This window comes from Crocuta crocuta, unplaced genomic scaffold (genome assembly GCF_008692635.1).
Source record: "Crocuta crocuta isolate KB4526 unplaced genomic scaffold, BGI_CrCroc_1.0 scaffold139, whole genome shotgun sequence".
Classification (NCBI taxonomy): Eukaryota; Metazoa; Chordata; class Mammalia; order Carnivora; family Hyaenidae; genus Crocuta; species Crocuta crocuta.
In genome coordinates, this window is record NW_027533258.1 from 11,507,936 (window position 1) to 11,513,833 (window position 5,898).

The window sequence follows — 5,898 nt, forward strand, 5'->3', positions numbered from 1 at the left end:
TTGCGCCCCAGGGCAGAGCCCCCGCCTCCCCTGCGCGCCCTCGCCCGCCCAGCGCATCCCTGCGCTCACTCGGTGGCCCGAGCGCTTTCGCCCCCCAGCGGCGCCCGCGGGACCCAGGCTGCCGGGAGGCGTGTGCGAGGAAGGGCCGTTCAGACATTCAGGCTCCCGGAAACAAGGGCCGAGCGCCTGTTCTGTGCTCGCTGGGCCCCTGGCTGGGGCGCTGGAGACCAAGGTCGGGTCAATCCACCCCCTCACCGTCTCCTTCCCCCCTTCTCCTCGCCGTCTCACCCTGCGGCTTCCCTCTGGGGAGCCCCAACCCAGCCTGCCCCTTAGCGGTCACGGCCAGGTCTCCGACGCCCGGATGCTGGAGCCCCAGATCTGGGCATTTCCAGCCTGTGCCAGCCTGGAGGTACCGCAGGACCTGAAACAGCACACCCCAATTCATGACGTCTCCTGGGACCCCCACCTAGGGAGGTGCCCCAGGCCCCTCCTGCCTCTGGGAGCCGCCCACCTTGTCCTTCTCAGAATCCGCACCCCCGGCCTTCCCCGCCCTCAACCTTCTACCCTGCGCCCGCACGCTCGTCAGTCCGCACCTGTGTATTTACTGGTGTGGACTTTATTTAATGTCTGCTGTTTTCATCACCGTCTGCCAGCCAGCACCTTCCACGTGCCTGGTGCAGCGCACGCTCTCAGAGCCTTTCCTCTGGGACGTGTGCATAGAGACAGGTGAGCCATTCCAGTGGGTAATACAAGGGCTTTTGAGGGGGTACAACACGGTCAGAGGTGCGCCCCGGAGCCTTGCTGCCTGGGCCTGGGTCCTGGCCCTGACGCACTGAAGCGTTTTTTCATAAATGGGGATACTAACACCAGCCGATTCTAGACAGTTGCCTTGACGGTTACAGGAGTCGATGCTCAGAGAGTAACTCGATCTCTGGCGTGCGAGGGGCCGTGGGGAAGTCTTACGAGTATATGCAAAATGCGCTCAGTGGCAGGAGCAGCGAGGGAGACTTCACGGAGGAGGTGACATTTGAGCTGAGACTTCGGAGCCGAGTAAAGATTTGCCAGGCGGCAGTGGAGTCTAGTCCAAATCCCCCAGCAAATGAAAACATAGCAAAATTGTTGAGAAAAGACATTTAGACGTTTCCTCCTAGAGACGTAAGTACTCAACAAGAAAACAGGCCACGTGGACACAGGGATTCTATCAAACCGCGGACGGGAAGACCGAACACCGTAAAGAGACGCGCGTCTCTCAAATTAATCGTCTCTTTCAATTCCAATCAGATCTCCTCGGAATTTTTATTTCACCAGCTGTCTACAATTCAGACATTCGCAGGGAGTAGACTTGATGCCTTTAGAGAAATAGAGGGAATTAATTGCCTATCAGAGTTCAGGCTAAAATTATTTTATAATTTTATAATTGGTGTCATCACTAACTACTGTTGTGGGGAAAGAAAAACACAGGCCACCAGACTCGAGAGCCTAGAACAAGACCGTGCTCCGATGGAAACACGATACACGCGGAGGCTGACGGCACTGAGCGCCCACCGGCGGCCGCTAGTGGTTAGTTTGCAGCGGTGGAGATACTTTTCTCTCACGAAATATGCTAAGTGCCCGGGAGCAGCGTGATGAGAATATCTAATAAATTAATAAAGTTATTTCCTATGTTTTATTCATGAGTTTTATGCACTTATTCCCAAAAGCTGAACATAAAAGGTTCGATTTTCGAATGCAAATATGTTGACCAAAAAAATAGTTTTTTTAATCACACTCCCACTTACAAAAAGCTTATAACTTTTTTTTATGTTTATTTAATTTTGAAAGAGAGAGAGAGAGAGAGACAGCGTGAGCAGGGGAGGGTCAGAGAGAGAGGGAGACACAGAATCTGAAACAGGCTCCAGGCTCNTGAATGCAAATATGTTGACCAAAAAAATACTGTTTTTTTAATCACACTCCCACTTACAAAAAGCTTATAACTTTTTTTTATGTTTATTTAATTTTGAAAGAGAGAGAGAGAGAGAGAGACAGCGTGAGCAGGGGAGGGTCAGAGAGAGAGGGAGACACAGAATCTGAAACAGGCTCCAGGCTCCGAGCTGTCAGCACAGAGCCCGACACGGGGCTCGAACCCACGAACCGCGAGATCATGACCTGAGCTGAAGTCAGGCACTTAACCAACTGAGCCACCCAGGTGCCCCACAAAAAACTTCTAATTTTAGCCTCTTAACATCGCATGATAATAAAGGAAGTAATGAAAAAGAGCGTATCAACTTATATCTCGTATTGATAACTTAACAAAAAATGGATTAATCATATTAGGTGTCAAACATCATAGCTCAATGTGGCTGCTTTAAGTAACCCACCCTCGGGATCTGTTCTGCATTTTCTTCCTTGGGGCTTTTTACAAATAATGTTCGTCAGAATATGAAATCGAACATCCGGATATATTTCTTGAACATAAAAATAAACAGTTCTCTAAGTAAAAATATGTTTTTAGTGATAGACACAAAATTAAAATTACTTTGGAATGTTTAGTCACAATATATTCCCCTGTAATTGTGTAATGCAATTTGCATCTGAATAACTGAACAGAATTTTAACCTTAAAACTGAGGTAGTGGGGCACCCGGGTGGCTCAGCTGGGTTAAATCTAACTCTTGATTTCGGCTCAGGTTCCGATTTCACGGTTCTTGAGATCGAGCCCCACGTCGGGCTCCGTGCCGAGTTCGGAGCTGCTTCGGATTCTCTCTCTCCCTCTCTCTCTGCCCCTCCCCTGTTCTCTCTCTCTCTCAAAATAAATAAGAAACTTTTTTTTTTTTTAAACTGAGGTATATCAATTTGACCTCAGTTCCAATTTGCAATTTACTTTCTGGTGAGAAATAATGGGCATCGTGTACAATTTAAATTTTTGAAAATGTACCAGCCTGTGGGTGAATTTCTAACACACTGAAATGGGGATGTCGATGAAAACAGAGCTGAGAATTCCCTTAGAGACACCAAGGGGGCAGATGTGATGGCTCAAAAAATCAGACTCTAGAAGTTACACAAACGTAGTCACGGCTTTTCAGTCGCACCAAGCCCAGGGGCAACGACACCGGAATTTACAGAGCACTGACGGTGCTGCGCCCCCAGCCCCCCACCCGGCAAACCTGATGTACGGAAGCATCTACGGAGCAAAACCAGTTTGCAAGAACAGTCAGCCTCCGAAAGTGCAGCAATCGATGTTTTGTGAGAAAAGCTGAGCGATAATAACAATACGACACAAATCTTCACAGGTCATCACAGGTGGCTCTGGACACGCACACAAATCAGCGTCACTACATGCAAAGACCAGGATTCTCTTAAAAATATCTGTAGCCGGGGCTCCTGGGGGCTCAGTCGGTTAAGCGACCGGCTTCAGCTCAGGTCGTGATCTCGCGGTTCGTGGGTTCGAGCCCCGCGTCGGGCTCTGTGCTGACAGCTTGGAGCCTGGAGCTGCTTCGGATCCTGTGACTCCCTCTCTCTCTGACCCACCCCTGTTCACGCTGCCTCTCCCGCTCGCTCTCAAAAATAAATCAACATTAAAAACACGTGAAAGCACAGGATGGATGTCATGCATTGGCTCCACATAATTTCAAATCCACTTGTCTGGGCAAAGAAAAAACGCTGGCTTTAGATCACAGTTGTTTTGAAAGAAGAATGAAAACAGGTTCTGGCGAAGTCCCGACGGGGACACGTGGCTCCTGGGTCTCGTCCCCCCCACACCGGTGCTGGGGGCCGATGCCGACGTAGTGTAGAAACAGTCTGGCCGTCGCTTACACGAACACGCAGCATCCTAGAGAAGCGACAGTAGTTCACACGCCAGCCCGAGTGTAAATGTTCGTGGCAATTTCACTACTCACACCCCCAGGCCGGCGACACTCCACGGTCGTCCCACGGCTGAGCGGGAAAACAGACTGGCGGCGGGATGTGGCGGAACGCCGTTCAGCCGAAAAAAGGGACACATCTGGATGGATCTCAAGGGGACTGTGCCGAGTGACAAGCCAGGCTCGAAGGGCTGCGTTCGGTGTCACTCCGACTATTTGACATTCTGAGAATAAGAAGGTTAAAAGGGAGCGGAACAGCCCCCCGGTTCCCGAGACCCAGGGTTGGGGGGGTGGCTCTCCGCAGGTGACCGGGGGTGTCTCTGCCTCGCCGTGGTGACGGACGCTCGAACTCTTACCGCCTGATAGCGTTTATTACACCGAAAACGTGCGATGTCCTGCCCTGCTTTGCTCTGCACTACAGACCCACGTAGGAAAAGCATACGCAAGACGGAGATAAATAAACACCAAACCAAGTCTGGTTTTGACCTGGTGGGCAGGTGGCCAGCGTTCAGAGCGGGGGGGCCTGCACTGTGAAATTCTTATCCCTGTGCTTGGTCACGTATTTCAAAGGTTGCGAAATAAATGCTGCAAGATAAATGTTACAAAATGTGTGTGACATTCTGTAAGGGGCCTGCATACACACTTAACACCAGAACAGCAGTAGTGAGGCTCCAGGCGTAGGAGAAAGGAAACACTTCAGACGAAATGAGAGCTGGTCTGTGGCTTGCTGGTCAGTGAGCCCCCCCAACACCCCCCACCCCAGGTGGGGCGGAGAGCAGCACACGGGAGAGGCCGAACCGTGTGTTTTTGAGCCAGCTGAGTTTTGTTTTGTTTTTGTCGCTGTCTACACCAGTGACATGTGGATTAGGATGTGGACTTTGATCCCTCTTCCAGGTCGGTGCTGGGTCCAAAGTCTTGGGTCATGAAAGGGTAGCCGGCTTGACGGCCAGGGGGGACCACATCCTCTGGGCTCCGGGCCGGCCCGAAGGTCCCCTTTGCCCTACTGACTCAGCTCGTCGGCCGACCGGCCCCAAGGTCCCCTCCCGGGTCCTCGCCCCCCGCCCTCCGTCAGGCCGTCCTCAGCGGGGAGGTGGGAGCACTGGCCTGTCCGCTACGTGTCCGTGGCTGAAACTGTGCTCTCAGGGCGCGTTGCACTTCATTGTCAAAGACGCCTTGGGGCGCCTGGGGGGCTCAGTCGGTTAAGCGACCAGCTTCGGCTCAGGTCACGATCTCACGGTTCGTGGGTTCGAGCCCCGCGTCGGGCTCTGTGCCGACAGCTCGGAGCCTGGAGCTGCCTCGGATTCTGTGTCTCCCTCTCTCCCTGACCCTCCCCTGCTCACGCTCTCTCTCTCTCTCCCTCTCCTAGAAATTAAAAAAAAAAAAATGACACCAGACGGACATCCCTCTGCTGAATTAGATATGTGCTGTGTGGGGATTTTCTTTTCTTTTTTTTTTAAATGTTGATTTATTTTTCAGAGAGAAAGAGAGGCAGCGCCAGCGCGTGAGCAGGGCAGGGGCAGAGAGAGGGAGACACAGAGGCTGCAGGATCCGAGCTGTCAGCGCAGAGCCCGACGCGGGGCTCGAACCCCCGAACAGGGAGATCACGACCTGAGCCGGAGTCGGACACGCAACCGACTGAGCCCCCGGGGGGCCCCTCGTGTGGGCTTTTCTTTAACAAAGAACGTTGTTCAGAATCCTGACTAACACACAGGTCATGGGCTTGCAGGCGCCGGGCCCAGGGGTGCCCGTCCCCACCCGCGGACTCTCCACAGGGTGCTCGCACCACCCGGTCCCGCAGCCTCTCCCCTTGCTCCCCGTGTGTCCCCGACCACAGCTGCGCTTCTCCACCTTCCCACACCGCCCGCCGGGAACACAGAACTAGAACCGTCGTCTATACTCGCCGCCCGTAGCCTCTCCTCCCCCCGCAACCCAGGCCAGCGCGGTGTCCGCCGCCAACTACGCCGGACAAACTGACCGGTGACCCCACCTCGCCGGCTCTAGTGACCCCGCAGGTCTGGGCCGGACTCGCTCCCCGCAGCACCTGACACGACCGGGTCTCC